At 41.1% G+C, this 19,718-nt stretch overlaps 1 protein-coding gene across 2 annotated transcripts in view; it reads left to right on the top strand.

Annotated features, from left to right (window-relative positions):
* EXT2 (exostosin glycosyltransferase 2) overlaps nt 1–19,718 on the top strand; it is an 84,415-nt gene that overhangs the window by 23,645 nt on the left and 41,052 nt on the right. The window lies entirely within an intron of this gene.

Below are 19,718 nucleotides of genomic sequence, written 5' to 3'. Positions count from 1 at the left end.
TGTGTGTGTGTGTGTGTGTGTGTATATATATATATATATATATATATATATATATATAGTTTGCATTCCACCCTTCATCTGTAGCTCTCAGGGTGATTCACAAGATAAAAATACATAACGAACAAAGAACAACTCCTCCCCATCCCACAAACACATTTAAAAGGACCACCTGAATGAAGTTAGTGGGTTAGTAGTGGTCTGTGGACTGCAATTGGGAATTCCTGTGCTACAACATTTCATATTAAATACAACACAACATTTCTCTGCAACAGAAACACATTTTATTAAACTGTGACCTGCATATACACTGTGATTCCATGCAAGTACAAATTAAATTATCCTGAGACCTCTAGCTTTGAGATTTTGTTTTCAAAAAATGTTTTTCCTTAAGGACATGAACATCTGGGCAATGCCTGGTGAAATTTCATCATTCCCATTTTCATCATTCCCAGAGATCAAGGAGTGGGGTACTTTTTATGCTTCTTTTCCCTAGTCTGACTAGAGGAAGCAGAACAAATTATGGAAAATAAGCAAATATATGCAGATTGCCTACTTTGTATAACATTGATAAGTTGCATGATTTATATAGATCATGGAAAGTTGCTTTCTTTAGGGCAGAATTTTAGTTTTGCTCCATTAATTTTCTTGTGTGCAGATTATAGGCAAATCTATTCATAAACCTCCAGTTTGCTTTCCCCCCAATATAATTACTCAAATAGGTCCATCACATACCTAGTATAACACAAACCATATATACATTTAAGAAGGTAGTAGACATCTTATCAGTGCTGTACATTACAGAATGGAAGCAGCAATGAGTTAGTGATTTTCCAATTGTATAGTCCAGATTATTGACTAAATGAGACACACAACACTCTTAAGTATATTATAGGTATTTGCACACATGTTCATGTAACAAGCTACTTCAGTTTTGATTAAAATAGATAATCTACACTGAACTTTAGAAGTAAGATGAGGAAACCTTGCTCTAGGACAGAGTTGTCTAGATTATGAACGAAAGGCTATCAGTATAAACTATTACTGAGAATTGACACTTCAAAAAATTTACTTTAAAAAGGGGGCACCTAATACCAGTCTGAAAATATGCATGTTCTGTTTTCTGAGTACACATCAGTTAAATTCCCAACACTTTCTTCACAATTATGAAGACTGGACATGGCTTTTATTTTTTTTATTTTTTAATAAGGAGTCAATCTCTTGATCCACTCTGCTGTGAGCCTCTGATAAAAAGTGTGCCTGGGGAATGTAATCAGGAGCACAGGGTAGTATTGAGATACATTAAATTAAGCATATCAGAAAACTTTCATAATTAATATGAAAAGCATATTTGTGAAATACTAGAAATCTTCCTATCCAAGTCACTTGATATGAGGCAGTCCTGGAAACTCCAATATGCACTTGGATTATGTATGACGTAATTGGATTACTTGGGGCTTTTTTGGGGGGGGGGGGGGTTTCTACAGAGAGTTTTCTTGTGCTCAGCCACTTTACCAATATGACAAATGGCCAGAAGAGGTCTCTGTTCCCTTGTTTCATACTGATTTTCTTAGCTTCTCACTAGGCATTCTATGTGGGCATAGAGACTCAAGTAGCCAGTTCGGTTAGGCTGGAAAACACTGCCTTTTGATTTGCTACTGGGGGTCATGAAGAATGTGGCTTTGCTGTAAGAAAGTTCATAGATGTGACCTGATAACGCTAGCTATTCAGATTAGCATTATTGACTCTGTAAATGTGTGAGTGCTTGTTTCAGCAAACTACAGTAGTAATACAAAGAGCTGCAAATACATCTCTGTACATTTGTAACTGTGTTTATAGGTACCGTAACCCTTCTTTCCTTTTCGTCTACGTAGGATGCAACATCTGGCAAAGATGTAGGGATGAAATTAGAGCCACATCTGTCAGTGTTCTGGAATCGCAGAATTGTAGAGTTGGAAGAGCTCCAATAGCTCCTCTCATCAACCCCCTCCCCCAACTCCAACTTAGACTGCCCCAGACTTTAGAACCATTGACATAGATCTGTCTGGCTGTCTTGTGGATCCTCCAAGCAATGAGGCACCACACCTCCCATATGTAATTTAGTTTCAAACTGCTTTTTTGTTAGGAGGTTTAGGCTAAATCTACTTCATTTAAAAATAATTCCTTTTTGACCTCAAAGGGTAAACTCACTACAAGCGATTGGTTCTGACCTGTATTAATGGAGGAGCAGAATGAATGGGAGGGGGGAGCACAGAGAGTTGGAATAGCATAGAGCGAGGGAGATAGATGGGATGACACAGAGCTGTGCAGTCCTGCCGTGAGGCAGACACCACTGGTTTTGGCTCTGGCCCTGCCCATTGCTGGCATGCAGACTCCGACAGATTACCTCCCAGGGAATGCAGCCCTGCTTTAGAAGTATATAGAGAAGTTACGTGGGTTCTGTAGTGTTAATTTCTGTGGAGTGTCTGGACTGCTAATAACTTCAGCTTACACATTTAAGTGAAGGTATGAATAAAATAAAACCCTGAATGATTAATGCCACCTTAGCTTAATTGCTCTGTCAAAATGAAGCCCCTGTTGTGGTGGTAAAAAAGTTTTCACTATATTTTTTGTAGATTGCCAGTACCTAGAGCTTATAATTTTACTCTGATTTGAGTGTAACTTAATGAAAACTTCCTTTAAAAACATTAAGTGCAGTGGGTGGGGAGAAACATTGCAACATCACAAAACAGTTGATTCCTTAATTGTAAGGGAATATGTATGGAATGTGAGAGTACAGGTTTTTTTATATGTCTTCAAGATCAGTTCTGACCCCAAATGCATTTCAAATACAAATTTGAAGGAGGTAGTATTAGAGTTGTAGTCTGTTGATCAGAATGTAAGGTTTCTTTTTTCTAGCCCTAAGATTAACATTTGTGTACAGCATTTTTAAAGGCAGTAGAATATATTTCTCAGCATACCTTTCAATGGCTTTTCTTGAACTCTGCTGTTAGTTCTGCATATCATGCACTGAATGCCCACATTTTGCTTGGCAGCCTTATTGATTAGTAGATTTTTATATTGCAGCTCCTATAGCATCTCTCCAGTGACAGACAGCTGGTTGTGTCACATTTGTAGAAAATGCCCATTCAGAAACTGGTCTCTACCATAGATACTGACTAGCAAAATAGTCCAGGGATGCACATTCTTAGTTTGTGTGAAGAAGCCCACCACCTGCTTAGCAGCTGTTCACTTTTTCTCTTTCCCCCCTTTCTTTTTTTGCCATGGAGCTATTTCACAATAAAGTGATGGGTTAAAGATGGCCCTTGACACAAAGGTTAAAAACATACTTGTTTTCTCTCTAATGTGAAGGGAGTGGGGTGGGGCGGATGTGAGAAGAGAGTGCTGGGACTTGCCAGCAGGTTCTTTTTTTTCTGTAGTTTTTCAATCTCTGCCCTTCCATTTAATGTTTTCCTTCTTAAAAGAGACATACTTCTGTGATACTCTGCAAGCACCCATGATAAACAAAAAGAAAAAGAAAAAAGGGGAAACAGAGCTTCAAGGTCTTGCTGATTTAAAACTGCTAAGGGAATTCCAAGTTTGAGGGTGTTTGAAAGCTACTGCATCAGCTTGTGGCAGGTAGGAGCCAATATCATAGATGCACAATGGTCTGTGTTGGCCAGGGCCGTTCCCTTACCATCATGCTGTCCCATTTTGTGATTTGGTCTTCTGTAATTTGGTTTGTATCCCCCCTACTTCACTTCTTCTAAGATTATTATATAGTGCTTTTAAAAGCCAGGTGTAGCTTGGGGAGTGATATATAAAAATACATTTGCTTACGCAGCACAGTTGTTCCATTGTGACAGTCATTTGTGCGCAGGGCCGTGATACAATTGCTGCACAAGGATGTGAGAGAAGACGCCCACATGCTGTAACCTACATGTACACCTGACACAGCTGTCTGGGAGTGGGATGTGAGATAGTTGCAGCTTCTCGCCCTATAACAATGGGCACTGTGAGGCTGGCTTCTAGAGAAAGTCCTTCACAATATCAAGCAACTTTTAGATGTGAAGAAGGGTCCGCATAGCTCTAGACCTTCTCCCTTGCAAACGTGATGGTGGTGGGGTGAGTGACCAAAGCCCTTTACAGTACGGATCTTTTGTAAGAGCAAGACAAGGCTATCTCCATTTTCCTAGTTCTCATGCCTGTTTGGGACTGTGAGTCTTTGGACTACTATCCCAATGGCTCTGAGCACTACAGCCAGAACAGGCAAAAAAATAATGTTGCTTTCAACTGTGTGGCAAAAGCTATAAGAGAATCTTGTACTACATACAGTAGCTGCACCAGGAGCAAATTCCCTCATTAAGAGTCTTAAAATGATTTTTGTTAGAATGACGTTTCTGTTAAACAAACTCTTACCTGCCTACCACCTTCTGTACTATCTGATGTGAGTTTGAAGGTCATCACTACTCAGATGTTGGTTCTAAATGATGCTACATTGTGTGGCATCCTCGCCTGGCCTAGCGTTGAATTGAGAAAAGATTCGAGATTCTTCATTTGCAGACTCTAGCTTTTGAGTCTCTGCTAAATTTCATCATGGTTGTTGGGTTTGAAATCGATGCAATACTTTTAAACCCTTCCTTGACCAATTTCATTTATCTTCAAGTTTTAATAACAAATATTTCTAAGGAGATATTTAGCTTTTTGTGCTTCAGCTGCACATGGGGAAGCTGGAGGCAAAACAATAATGTGGAATTCCAGGGAGATGATTAGATGCTTGCTCTCCATTGTATGTTCTGTTACAGTGTGGAATACATAGTGGAGTCAGGGTTTATCATGGATCATGTAGGCAACGCCGGATCCTCTCAACTTCCACATATTATTTTTAGGATGTAATATCAATCATTAAACTTGGTTGCTTTTGCAGGAGCCCATTTGTGGACTTATAATTATGATGTGTTACCCATCTGTAAACTTTTTCTTTCTGCTCTTGAGATTTTAATTTCCTAAACTCTGTCAAATAGCTTATCTCTCTCCATCTTTTATGAGGAGTTGTTCTTCTGCATTTTCTATTTCTCAGATCAAAGATTACTGACATTGTGAAAGTCATCATTGGATGGTTTCTTGGTGGCCAGCTTTATCCCTATTTTTGCTGCTTACCTGTCAAAGTATATTATTTGCTCTAAAACTGAAATTGATTTTCTGATTCCTGGGCACCCAATTGTTGATTGAAAGCATTGTTTTTAGCATTCTAGGTTGTTGTGATTAAAATTGTTCTGGAACTGCTATGATTTAGTCCTTAACAAATACCCTTTAGACAAGAAATGGCATACTTTGCAGCATAGAAAGGCCTGAAACCCCCCCCCCCTTTTTGGGAGGGGTGAGTCTCTACTGCTGAGGTGGAAATGTATTCCATACTCTTTGAATTAAATCATCTCTTAAGATGAGTGTGCAATATGTGTCCATGTGTTACTTTAGCCCCCAGGAAAAGTACTTGGATATTGTGGAGACAAAATTTATTTAATATAAACTTGCTTTGCCAGGAAAACATATAATATATAAACCAGAGTTGAGGAGCTGTGGTATTTTATGGTTAAGGATTGTGTGGCTTAGGCTTACTTGTCCCCTTTTCTCTCTGCTGACTTGCTTGCAATGAGACCTTGGGCAAGTCCAGCAATCTAGACTTTTTATAATCAAGTTGGCTAAACAGTTTGCCGTACAAGGCCCCAAGCCCACCTGAATTTCTGACACATCTTTGACTGCTAATCCTGCAAACTGATTTGTGTTCATGCTTAATCCCATGCAGTTATGCCTTGAAAGAATGGAAATATGGTGTCCATGTGTGCTTGGAGTATGTGAATGTCCCCATTACCCCCCACCCCAGCCCCTCCTTTTAGTTTTACAGAAACCAGAGGTTTCTTCTGGCTTTATCTAACCCCAGCAGACTTGCCACTTGGAAGAGACATGAGCCAATTGAACTTATGAAACTGATAGCAAGCTGGCTGAACACATGGATTTCTGAGACCACCCCATGTCTGCTAAGCAGCTCTGTTGCCAGCCTGATTTCTAAAAAAAAGCAACCTAGTAAGCATTCTTCTCAAACCCTCCCTCCCTCGTATTAGATTCACATGGAGCCGGAAAACTGGATGCTCCTGTGAGTGGCAAATCCAAAGAAAGCTCTGCATTTGTCATAGGTTCCTGTCGCTTCCTGTAGATCTCTGTCTTTGATCTGCTTGTAAGTCACAAAAGTCACAGTGTCACCAAAGTGCAGAGAAACTGGAAAAAGGTATTGAAGTTGGTAGAAAAGAACTGTGCATGCCTGCATACAGGAACAACTACAGTGGTACCTCGGGTTAAGTACTTAATTTGTTCCGGAGGTCCGTTCTTAACCTGAAACTGTTCTTAACCTGAAGCACCACTTTAGCTAATGGGGCCTCCTGCTGCCGCCGCGCTGCTGGAGCATGATTTCTGTTCTCATCCTGAAGCAAAGTTCTTAACCCGAGGTACTATTTCTGGGTTAGCGGAGTATGTAACCTGAAGCGTATGTAACCTGAAGCGTATGTAACCCGAGGTACCACTGTACTTCATTTTTATTGTCTCGATGGCTCCTGTTCTCTGAGTGGACAGGGTCATGTGTAGATCCTTGCGGGGGGAGGAGTCATCCCATGCTTTCCAGACTGGCCCTGGCTTCCCAGTTGTGCAAACAGGGTCTTTTAGTGCTGAAGAAATTCAGTAATTCAACATGTGGAGTGCTTCTAATTTTATTTCCTTTTCAACTTAATTTCCTTGCTTTGGATTTTCAATGCTTAGCTTAGTGGATTACCTTTTTTTCAGTGGAGCTTCCCTTTCGGATTTTTTTCTTCATTTCCTTGTTTTCCTCTTCCCCCTGCCTTCCGGGAGGCTTTTTGCCTTTCCCCTTTTGGGGCTGAGGTATCCAAGGCACAAGGAAGTACAGAAGAACCCCTTCACCACTCTGGCAGAGGCAGGGTAGCTGTTCAGCCAGGCTCCGCTTCAGGAATGGCTTCCTGCCCATCAGCTGGGTAGTGTGGTAGCAACCAGATTTCCCGCATGCCATTTTGAACTGACAGAGCCTCAGCTCTTAAAGTGCCATGGCATTTTAAGAATACACTCGTACCTTGGATCCCGAATGCCTTGCAAGTTGAACGTTTTGGCTCCCGAACACCGCAAACCTGGAAGTGAGTGTTCCAGTTTGCAAACATTCTTTGGAACCTGAACGTCCGACGCGGCTTCTGATTGGCTTCAGGAGCTTGATGATGCAGCCAGTTCTGCATCCTTGGGTGTAAACTTAATCTGGGAATAGCCTGAGGGCAGGTGGAGGACCATAGTCTCACTTTTTAAACATTTAAAACTGTCTAAACTCTGGGCTGGTGAAGAAACACTTAACTCCAGACTTGAAGAGTTGGTGTTTGTTCTTGTTGATAACATAAGGTATGAGAGAGAGATTTATATTATAATGTAGTTATATTTCAGAAGGTTGGTTTTACTGTATTGAGGGGAGGAAAAGGATTGGGTTAATGGGTGCCTTCTAAAAATAATTCAATGGAGCTGATCTTCATACAATTTCTGTTCATAGTAATGGAGCTTGTATGAGAGATACTGTTGGTAGATTTTGCCCGAGCCCTTTTGTCCTTCTGTGAGCCTGTTAAAAGAGATTTATTATAAAACAAGCAAAGATACCCTCTGCTTAATTGGGTAGCAAGCCTGAAGTTTTCTGTACTGCCCGTCTCCCTTTTATGCCAAAGAGGAGGGATTAGTGCTGCTTTGACCTCTTTATTCAGAAGAAGCATCGCAGTGGCAGCGTGTTTTGCTTTTGTTCCAAATGTCTCAACTCTGACCTCCAAGTGGGCTTCAGTCTCCAGGTCAAATGAGATATTTGCAGGAGTAAATAATTTATTTGTTTTTAATGCCACTTTAAAACAGCATGAGTGACTGGTTTCTGTGACCCTTCCCCTTTTTCGTTTAATGTGCTGCTTTTGGCTCTTCTTTAAAGGGGACTCGGTGGAGTAATTTTGACTCTTATCAGTTCGCTGACAGCTATATGAGCTATTACTGGCTCCAGGCAATATATGCAGGCGTGTGAAACCTCTTCTTTTTTAACCCGGGAAAAAGTTCTGCACCAAATGGATTGTGAAGAATATGGAGATGGGAACTGGAGAGAAATCTGCCCAGGACAGCCTCGTACTAGACTGCTTATATAGTGTACAACAAATTATTTATTTACCTCCAATCAAAGCGTAGTCTGTGTTTGGTTGTGTATGAAAAAATGAGAATGCACAGATTTTAAATAATTATTAAAGGAGAACTTATGGGCAACTGCTAATATTTGAAAGGCATTTAATTAGTATATTTGACTTTCAGCCATCTGTCTTCCCCTTGAGGGAAAACAGCCTCTTTCTCAGGCTCTTTAGAATCATTATCACATTGAAAAGAACTTTTATCCATCTGCCATTTGTACTATTTTAGATTGTGTGACTGGAGAGCCTAACCCCACTTTAATCCTCCCAGAGTGCCTCTCTAGATTTCTACCTTCATAAATGTCAACCCTGGACACTTTTCCATCTTATCAGATGTATGAAGCAGAAGCTCTCTGTTTCCCTTAAGAGAGATTGTATGTGTGTGTACAACATAACATGTTTAAAAAATAACTCACCGAGTTTGTGTTACATTATATCACCTCAGTTTTTTTTGATCTTGCAAAGAATATGCTTCTGTTATGCTGGACCTTAAGAAGGATCGTGCAGTAAGGTGAAGAAGAATCTTCTATTACGTGCCTGCTTGCCAGAAGCTATAAGAATCCTTAGCATCTAATAATGTTTTGTATATTTATAAATTTGTCCATAAGTGTTTTTCCCCTAGTTACCGCATTTCTCACATAGTGTTCTTGGTTCTTATGTAATGAAGCAATCTTGTGTTAGAATTTTGGGGATGCAATTTTTTTAAACAAAGCATTTACAGTGCTAGATCCTCTACCTGTGAGCATGTCACCAGTAAACCTGCACTAATATGTATATATTCACAGTAAATAGGTGGCATAAGGCACTGGAAGACTAATCAAACTTCATGTGGCTCAAGGAGCGAATGCCGGGCTGAAATAACTCCTTGCCTCCCCTTCTGCTAGGTTTCTCCCTTCTGCAGTTAATTGGAGGCCTTCTTATTTGAAGTCTAGGGGTCCTAGGGTTCAGACCTAAACTGATTTTGGGGCCAGGCATCAGTCCTGGGAATGAGAAACAGTAATAGTGTCTTGTGAGTATGTGAAAAGTATCTGCTCCTGAGTGATCATAGCCACCCCTCATAGTGGGGCTTAGTGCTTGACTTCTGAGCAGACTCTTCATCTTCTGTTTATTAAACACTGGTCACCAGAACAAAATTATCATTATAGCTTTTCTTGGTTACACACTTTATGGAATACTGTGACACTGAGGACCTTGTGAGATACGAGGCATCCCTTGTGTAGTCTAGGATAAAGGGCAGCCCTTTAATAAAACAGATCCCTATTTGAAGCAAAAAGAAATTTAGTCCTAAATTTCCTTCGTATTTAACCTCTGCATTCAAAGGAATTAAAATCTTCTATTCCCTTGTTATGGCAATAATGAGAAATCTCAAATAAGATCGATGTTGTTGTGGCAGCAGGCCCTTTGTATTTATTTACTCATGATGTTGGATACTGATTAAAAGTTTCCAGCCATGTTGTAAGCCTGCCCAGTCTAGAGCCAGGGCAGCTGTCGACCAAGGGAGATGGCTAGGGGACATAGTACCAAATCACAGTAGGAAGCATCAGTAGATAGCTCAGAAAGCTGGGAAAGGTGTAAACAGAGCCTCAATTTATCTGCCGAGTGGGTTCTCTAAACACAGTTTTATTGGACAGTGGCTCCTGCTTTACTAACCTCTAACCTCCGTGGTGCTTGGAGGTGCTACCCACTGACCAGCCTTGTCTTTGAACCTCTCTTGGTTCTTGCCACCTCAAAGGCTTGCTGTTGGATTCCTATGTTTTTCTTGGGACTTCACCTCTCAGCTGGATGCCTGCAGCAGGGAAAACTGATCCACCCTTAGAACACTGACATATTTGAAAGCGATACCCTCGAGACTTGAAACCTATTGCTTTCTGTTTCGGGAGCTGTCCGTCACTTGTCAGAAAATGTAGCTGAATCCTTTTTCACCCTTTTTCAGTTGGCAGTCATATTGCGTTATATATTTATGCATAGCACTGATTTTTGTTCTCCCCATTCCTGGCAAACCCCTCTTGTGTTGGCAGTAACTGAAGCAGATGTGAATATCTGTGGATTTGGGTTTGTGAGGTGATAAGTACAAAGCAGAATGTTGGATCTGTGAAACATTTACACAAAAGGATTGTAAAAATTTCGCTGAAGAATTCCTGTGTCTGTCCTTGCTTATTGACTCATTGCTCTGAAAGATCAATACTACAGACTTTGTATTGCCTGGCTGTTTTCTGTTGCTCTGATATATCTCCTTCAGTGGAATTAGGTATGATTTTGTAGAAGAAATCTCATGGTCTTTCTGCTCTTCCTCCTTCAAAGTACCATTGTTGTCTATAACTATTGTCCCTCCCCTCTGAAATATGGCAGTCCTGAATCGTCTCTGTGTGTGTGTGTGTGTGTGTGTGTGTGTGTGCCAGTTTAAAACTCACCTGTTCACCCAGGAATTATTCATTTCTAGCTTGGTTAATATATGATTAGCGACCATAGTTTGAATCTAGAGGAGTTGCTGTTGTCTGTTCCCTCCTTCCCGGCCCAACACAGTTGCTTTGCTGAATATTGCTGATATATTTTTCAGGTGCTCCAGCCTTGGTTGCTTGGACTGTCTTCATTACTTGAGATAAATTTGATGGCAGGTTATTGTGGAGTCAGTAACCTGTCCTGAGCTCTGTAAGGCCTTATACATTAGTACCCAAACATTGAGCTTGGTCTGGTAGCAAATTGGCAGCCAGTGCAAATCCCGAAAAGAGAGTGGGTGGGTGGGGGAACTACCTCATGCATTTAACAAGCAACCTAGCTACCATGTTCTACACTAGCTACTCTGGAGTAGCCCCACAAATAGCAGAGTGCAGTAATCCAACCTTGAGGTTACCAAGTTGAAATTGGAGGAGGGAGGCTATGTTACGTCAGTGTCCTTGCTTAGATATGCAAATGCCTACATGTGTCTTCACACAGAATTTGCCATCATTAGAACTGAGCAAGAACATAGAACACTGGCAAGTTTGCAAAGTCTGGCACTAGTAGACATTTGTAATGTTTCTCTTTTGCTATTATGCATCTGAATGACTTGCATAAAATGATGCTTTGAATACTACTGAAGCGCAAACTCAGAATAAGGATCAATAAAAGGTAGAGTTAGTAACACAACATATCTTCCCTTTTTAACCTCACCACTGGGACTCGTCTGCGATGTCAGTAGTTTACAGCAACGAAACTGAGAACCTATAGAAGGCAACTCCCAAGTGACCAATATCTGGAGGGTCAGACAAGGATTTTGAACTGTGACCTTGGTGCTCCTTGTGAATCTGAAACTACAAAACAAATGTTGGTACTGGCTAAGATTTCATTCCTTACATACAGGTTTCTGGTCTGATCAATAATGAAATACTCCTAATGTGTGCTCTTACAAAGTGAGACTTCAAATTTCCTAGGTTGGCATCTCAGTTTGCCAAATGCTGGCAATGGTAGTTTTAGCTAGGCTTGGCATTAAAGTACCATAAAGACCATGGGGTCAGTTGGTGGCTCGATGATCTCAGTATTCTTGGATAGAATGGCAATACACACTTCCTTTTCTCCCTGTCCTGTTTTAAATGCTTTAAAAAGCATTTATACAGCAGTCCATCATTGCAGGGCCTGTTTACTCATTACTTCTTTGTGGGGTAAAGGTACCCCTAACCGTTAGGTCCAGTCGCGGACGACCCTAGGGTTGCACGCTCATCTCGCTCTATAGGCCGAGGGAGCCGGCGTTTGTCCGCAGTCAGCTTCTGGGTCATGTGGCCAGTATGACTAAGCTGCTTCTGGTGAACCAGAGCAGCGCACGGAAACACCGTTTACTTTTTTGTGGGGAGGGGATGTCAAATCTCTACTTGGTATGAATCTTGGGGTTCTCATGTTCCTTCCACCTCAATATCCACAACAGGTAAGAGGTTAGCTGGGCTGTACTGTGTTTGTTTTGAACGAAGCATCCCTTGCTCACCCAGTCTGTCGGTGCAAAATTTTGTTTTGTTTTTTATTTAAAAAGTTCAAGTTATTTAAAAAGTATCATGTCAGATAAACACAGTATATCCTGTTCACTTTTTACTCTTTCCTAGAGTTGAGTGTGAGGGTGTTCACTCCAAGACTCATACCACTTAAATAATTTTAACCTACAAACTGGCCTAATACAATTCTTTAAGTTACTTTTTTTTTTTTTTTTGGAGTGTAAAGCGTCTTCCTTCAGTTTCTATTAGCTTGTTATCAAGTTTCAGTGGATCACTGTGGAACTACTTTGAGGTTTTTTTACAGTCAAGCAGTGATAAGTTTTATGAAATAAATAAAATAAAATAAACATGTAATGAAATAGGTTTTATCCAATACTGTGTAAGTGGAGTTCATGGAATAGGACTTCCCCTTCTTCTCCTCCCCTCTGTGAGCCCCCCAAAATCTGCTCTGGAGGGTCCCCAATCCTTGTAAGAGCAATCTGATGAAGTGTGCATTAATGTGGCTTGCCTCCCACATGAAAAATTTGTGAAATCAGCGGGACTTGTATTAATACAACTTAATGCACGTTTGCAGTATTTCATAGGATATCAGGTTTAGATTTGCATCAGGTACAGATGTACTGTTAATGGCAGTGGATATGTTGATAAGTTGAAGCTTGTGAAAATTTATGGCGAGAAGCTAAAACAGAGTCTGGGTGGAGGGAGTTGGCTTTGCAAAGACTAAAAGTTTAATAAAGGACAAAGGCCAGTATAAAATTAGGGATAATTGCAGTACTGTTAGAACAGTCACCTCTGTTTTGCTTACCTGAAGGTAGTAAAAGATGTATTGGTTTCTATAAAGCTTTTCCAAAAGAAAGCCATTAAAGTAACCTCTGCCAACATGAAAATGGTAGCACTTCAGGACCTCATAAACGGTGTGAAGTGTGGCACTCTGGGAACACTTGACTCTTGCAGTGGGGCAACAACTTGCAATGCTATGGCGCCTGACCGTTAGGTTAGGCAATTAACTTTTATTGCTTTCTTCCAAGTCCTTCTCCCTTTCTCTTGGCTGATTTTTCTCTTTTCCGACTAGAACTTTGGTCTAGGTGATTGATGCAAGCCAAAAGTTTTCCCCTGCTGATGTAGCCCCCATGTGATTAATCTGTTTTCATTAATACTGCCTTTTTGTGCATTTGCCAGTATTATTTTTTCATATTAAGTTAAGACGTTTGTCATTGTGCAGTATGATGAAGCATCTCTAATTATGCTAACAGCAAGTTTTGCTCATGCTATGGCAATAAACTGTAGTATATAACATGATGCTGTGCAGGACTTGGGGGGGGGTAGTTTAGCATGTGCATTTGTAAGGAAAATAGCATTTTTGCCTAAATCAACTTTCCCCTGCTAGGGAGTCGAAAACAACTGGGAGGTCACCAACCCCATCAGCCTCCACCATCATAGCCAATGGTCAGGCATGATGGGAGTTGTAGTCCAAAACATGGTGAAGGCTAGTATCTACGGATACTAGAAATCTACAGTGTGTAGATTTCTGCAAATGCTACATTCCTGCTTGATCCTGGCAAAAAGATTATTCTAAATATCTACCATACACTTCAACTTCTCTTATTAGCATATTGTTGTGCTAAAACCAAGTCTGGCCTGAGTTTGTGTTATACTACCTTGTTAGGGAGTGTGGAAAATTACAATATTGCCAATATTTATGAGGTACACGTGGTACAGACGTTTCCTTCCTCAAGTGGAGGCGTGCATGCATGTGGAATAAATTGATCCTGCTCTTCCCAATAAATGCATCTTGGTTCAGCTAAGCACATGAGAAGCTAACGCTAACATTTGTTTGTAAACCAGTGGGTGGGGGACCCTAGCGCACATCGATCAAAATTGGGTTCCACATCTCCTCATTTTGCCTGCTAGGCCATTTCCCCTGAACTCCATCCATCTGCCCCAAACCTGATGTCATGTGTAAACTCATGAAGGCCCACCTACTTTTTTGAAATGTTATTCAAATAATATTTATAAGATTCTAATTGCAACTCCCAGGCCACCCCAATCACATGGGCCTGCTCCTCCTCCCTATAGGCCTTATAGCTGCACAGGTGCATTTAAACATACTTTCTTGAACCCAAAATGTCTTGTGCCAGTGGAGAGGCACTACAGCAATGCAACACAGGGTTCCTGGATTCTGTTGCTTCCACGTCCCCCTTCAGCCCCTTGTGCCTTATCCCATACTATTCCATATGATCCCTGGACCCTAGAAGCAGCTCTTTATGGGGTACATAGCACTGCAGTGGGGAACAGATAGGAACCTGCAAACCCCATTGTGCAAGTGGACTTGTGGTTTGCCTTTTCTGGATCAAACCCAGAGAAAGGAAGAGATAACTTAGAGGGAAAAGATGAATGCATCATTCCTTTACATAACAAATACAAATTGCATTAATAGGCAAATTAGTTTTGCGTCTGCTGCTTATTCCTGTGCATCCCTCAATCCTGAGCTTGTTTGTTAATTTACTTTATAGAAACCACCATTCTTTTGTAAGAACCAAAAATTACACTACAGTAATAAAGGACATCCAAAAACAGCACAACAGCAGCTGTTCTTGAAAGCAGCTAAAAGTACATTTCAGCAAAGTGATTTTGCCTGGTCTGTAAAATACTAAAGAGGTTGAGCTATGATGCAGCTGGCTCATAGACTGTCACAACTTGGATGTCTAATACTGCATATCTACTAGTTCTTCTAGGATGTTGTCACAAACTCTAAAACAAATTAGTGAAGACCAGAATTCTAGTAGGTTCTGGCTCTCCATGATATGAAACGGATTAGAACAGAATGGATCTGTGACCACCTAATAAATTGATTTGAAGGAAATTCCAGGGGGCAGGCAAGGATGAAAAGCAGGACAAATAAATAGTCCAGTGTGGAGCTTTAAGCACACAGCCTCATTGCAGAAATACCTTGGTCTCCACATGCAAAGTATGCATGGATTACCAAATGAGGCAGGTTTAATAGCCAAACAGCTGCAGCTGGTTGACAGGTAGTGATGAAATAGGGCTAAGGTGCAAGAACAACAACAGCAAAAATGCAGAGAAGTTCAACCCAGAAACTCTGTCCTGACACCTTATTCTACAGGGCAGTACCCACAGCTGAATTGTCATGTTTCAGCAAGTGTCAACTCTCTGATGGAGAGGACTTTTTGTATCTAGAATCACTCAATTTAACCTGTCTCTCTGATTTAAAATCAAATCAGTCAGAAAAAGTTGTGCCATGTGATAGTGCCAATTACCTGTGTTTCCTTTTCGTCTAAGTTTTTAAATTACGTGCACAGTGGGGGGGGGGTAATCAAAGCTTTCTTTGATGAAATAGGGAAGGGGCATTTTTTCTTAAGCAGAAGAATTTCCTGTTGTGCTTAGTAATGTTGTGTATTGGACAGTACTGGATGACTGACTAGCCATGCTAATCAGTTTTTTTCCTGGAAAAGCAAACAAGGTGGGAAGGATTCACTGAGCTCTGAAAACATCTGTTTGGAGATTTGCAGCCTCCTTGGAAAGTTTTGGATTTTGCCTCAATGAAACACAACTTAAAAGAAGAAAGATTGCTAGTAGATTAAACCCTTGCATCATTATCTTTTTAAATTAATAATTATTTTGCTATACATGGGCATAGATATTTAGGCTATAAAAATTGTTCCCTTTCCTTTCATGTCTTCCTAATTCCCCATCCTTCGTGGGACAAACATTACATTCTTTTTGATGTTTCTAGTAGAAGTTTGAGGAGGTGAAGGCATCCTGCAGGAATTGAGTTTTTTATAGACACTCTTACATCATATCACAGAAACCTGTTTCCACAGTATAAAATTGGGTGGAGAGGGCATTTGATTGGGCCAAAATGATTAAACTTATAGCTCTTCACTATTATGAAATAATAGTGCAGACCTGGATATTAACAAGAAAAATACTAATATTTCAATCTGGAATATTTCCAAGTTTCATGGAAATACATGGATGATTTTGCATGCTGTTTGCGAACACCCTCATTAAGGTGTGTGAAAACTTCCTGTTATTGAAGCACTTGGCTTGGAACACCCAATAGCTTGGAACACCCAATAGCAGAACTGAAAGGCCTCTGGATGTTTTTGTTGATTGCAAAAGATACAGAATATGGAAAGAATATGGAGTATACAGATAGGAACATAAGAAGAGCCCTGTTGAATCAGGCCAAATGCCTGTGAAAATCAATTGTGCATTTTGAAAGCAGCGCATAAGCTAGTTTATTTAATTATTCTCATCATGCAGGAACTATTAAAAGATCTTACAGTTCTCCTGATGATTTCCTACTTAGAAGCCTAAGCTAAGGACACATATTAGCTAGGATACACATATTAACTGAAGGAAGGAAAACAAAAAAATGGCCATACCATAGACAGATTTATGGGGTAGTTTTCTACCCAAAGCTTGACATCCCCTGTGGTGCAGTTTGCCTGTCATACTAAGCCAAACCATGACTAAGCATGAACAAGCAAGTATGCAGTACGTGGAATAAAAATCACAACCACTTGGCTTCTCCTCAGTCCTGCTTTTATGCTCTTCGGAGCTAAGACATGATTTGGCTACCTGGGCTTATGCTTACACACACACACACACACACACACACACACACGGAACCAAATAAACCCAGACGTTAGCCAAGCACAAACCCTGGCTACATCTTGTGGCTTGTGTGGAGCAGATACATTTTTTTCAGATAACCCACCATGTTAGACTTAGTGTTGTGTCTGAACCAGACCTATAGACCATCTGTCACAAGCCATGTGTGTTGTGTCAGGAGAATATCACTTTAATCTGCTTCCCTGGAGCAATTTTTGCATGAAAAACCACGTGGGACATGTTAGCTAACACATTAATTCTTAAACAGAAACTAAGAATGTAACAGACAGGTTTTTGGGGGGTGGTTGTTGTTGTTGTTTTACCCCAAGTTGAATTTGTGTGTCCTAGGGTGGTGAAATGTTACAAAAATTCAGGTCTGCTTCTCTGGGTCAATCTTTGCTGTGAAATACCATTGGGGGCAATTTCCCCTCCCAGTACATTAACATTGGTTGAGGGTGGGGCAGTGCCCCATTGGTGGGATTTTTTTGCCTCCAGAACTTTTTACTAATGGAAAGAAAACTGTAAATGATATGGGGCTGAAATTTAGGGACGTTGCATACTACTGTGCAACTGACAAACCAGCACTGTGTTGTAGGTCTATTTCTGTATGAATTCTGCAATGAACCCAGGGTGAACGTCAACCCTGTTTTTCATAACTAACTGACAGCTTGGCTATGGGAATCCATGTATTGGTCTCAGAAACTACATCTTCAGAATCTTCTGGTTGGAGCTTGTTCTTTTTATAGGGGACTTGGAACCGACAACTTGTAAAGGATAATGGGCTTGTTCCATTTTGCAGGCACAGAAAAGCACTCTGTATTTAATAGACACTAAGCATTCCCTGTCCTGCTTGAGAGCTTACTGTAATACAGATACCACTTTATCTGTTCAAGGACAATAATTTATTTGTACATAGCAGTGAGAGTCTTCAGCCACACAGTACAACTGCATAATTTCATAAGTTGTGTTTAATTCTGTTATTTCACCATGACTACCGTATTTTTCGTCCCATAGGACGCTCCGTCCCATAGGACACACCTAGTTTTTTTGGAGGGAAATAAAGGAAATTTTTTCCCCCTTTATTCCCCCCCCCCAAAAAAAAACCAGGTTGGGGAAACCGAACCAGGTCGAGGAACAGCGGGATGGTGGCGCTGCGCCTCCTTGCTGTCCCCCGAGCTTGTGGGGCTGGCCGATGTCTGTCCGGCGCGCGACTCCCGCAGGGCTCCCCACGCTGCGGATGTCTGTCCGGCGTGCGGGGTGCTCTGCTTCAGGGTGCCTCTCGTGCCGGGCGGCAGGCTGCTATCCGCAGCGTAGGGAGCCCTGCGGGAACTCCCGCAGGGCTGCCTAGGCTGTGGATGTGTTCCTGAAGCCTGGAGAGCGAGAGGGGTCAGTGCGCACCGACCCCTCTCACTCTCCAAGCTTCAGCGAAAGCCTGCATTCGCCCCATAGGACGCACCCAGGTTTCCCCTTCATTTTTGGAGGGGAAAAAGTGCGTCCTATAGGGCGAATAATACGGTATATTTGTGTTGCTGGTTTTTCTTCACAGTTAGGAAGTCAACCAGATAAGCATCAGTAACTCATGACCAGCTGTGTTATGCCTTTGTCTTTTTATCGTGCTCTGAAATTTTATGCACAGTCAATGCAGTTGAGGGAAAAAACACTGTTTTCCTTGCTGGCTGGCTGTCCTACACAAACACATGCAGATATTCCTCCTGGCTGATACTGGGCCTTGGGGAGGTCTTTAAATTTAAGTGCCTTCTGGACACTTAACTGTGTTGGAGATCTCTGCAGAAACAATTAAGTGGAGAAAATAACTTCTGTAAGGCCAGACCGCTTGAGATATGATTATTGGCAAAGTATGTTTCCTTTGGGGTTGATAGTTTTCAGAATCAATTTGATTCCCAAGTCCTTACAAATTTGTTTTGTTGCAGTTCTGTATGAGAAGCAAGGAATGAATTAATTACATTTTTAAAAAGCTACCCATTGCCTATTCTCAGGGCTTTTTTCAGCCAGAACTCGCTGGAACTCAGTTCCAGCACCTCTTGGGTGGGCGCCATTGCCATTATAAGAGAACCAGGGAGGTGTTCATGGTGAGTTCTGGCACCTCTTTTTCTGGAAAAATATTCTGATAATTGGCAGTGAATTTAAAATGATAACAAGACAATGTGTTCTCTGTGTACATCCTTGCGTTTTGAGTTCTGTAGTTTGGATTTAGCTGCTTGCAGTATATGGCACCAGTAGCCATTGTTTCTAAAGGGCTAGAATAGGAATAGCTTTTTCTACAGTATATTTATTATCAGGAAACAATAAACTGTTTTGAGGTTTTTTGTTTTTGTTTTTGCAGTCAAGCAGTATATACACTATATTTAATAAAAAGCAAATAAATAAGATAAAATAGGGCCAGACCCATTGCCTCTCCTGCTTTTTAGGTGCACTACCATTATATGTTTACTGTCTAAAGAACAAGAAAGGCAAGTCTGATCAACCTTTTTGGCCATGTTTTCCTGCCTATTCCATATCCTCCCTAAGGAAGCTCACCAGTGACTCCAAAATTGCTGTCTATAATTAGGTGCATGGCAAACCTGCCTGTGAAGGTGGCCTCCCTAGAAGATTTTAAAGCCCAGCCAGGCTCATGGCCATATACGGCTTTATAGTTCATAACCAGCACTTTGAATTGTGACAAAAAATGAACCAGTAGCCAGTGCAGCTGTTGTCACAATGAGCTTCTCTTCTCCTTGTAACTGGCTTGGGTCAGCTGTTTGGACGCAGCATCTTGGATCCACTGAAGTTTCCAAACACTTTTCAAAAGCACATTGCAGCATGTAACTAAGGATGAATGGATGAATGTAACTAAGGTGTGCATCATTGTAGCCAGATTGGACGGCTCCAG

The sequence above is a fragment of the Podarcis pityusensis genome (genome assembly GCF_964106645.2).
Source record: "Podarcis pityusensis genome assembly, chromosome: 1".
NCBI lineage: Eukaryota > Metazoa > Chordata > Lepidosauria > Squamata > Lacertidae > Podarcis > Podarcis pityusensis.
Note: the sequence above shows the minus strand (reverse complement) of the source record. Positions and strands in the feature narration are given on the sequence as shown.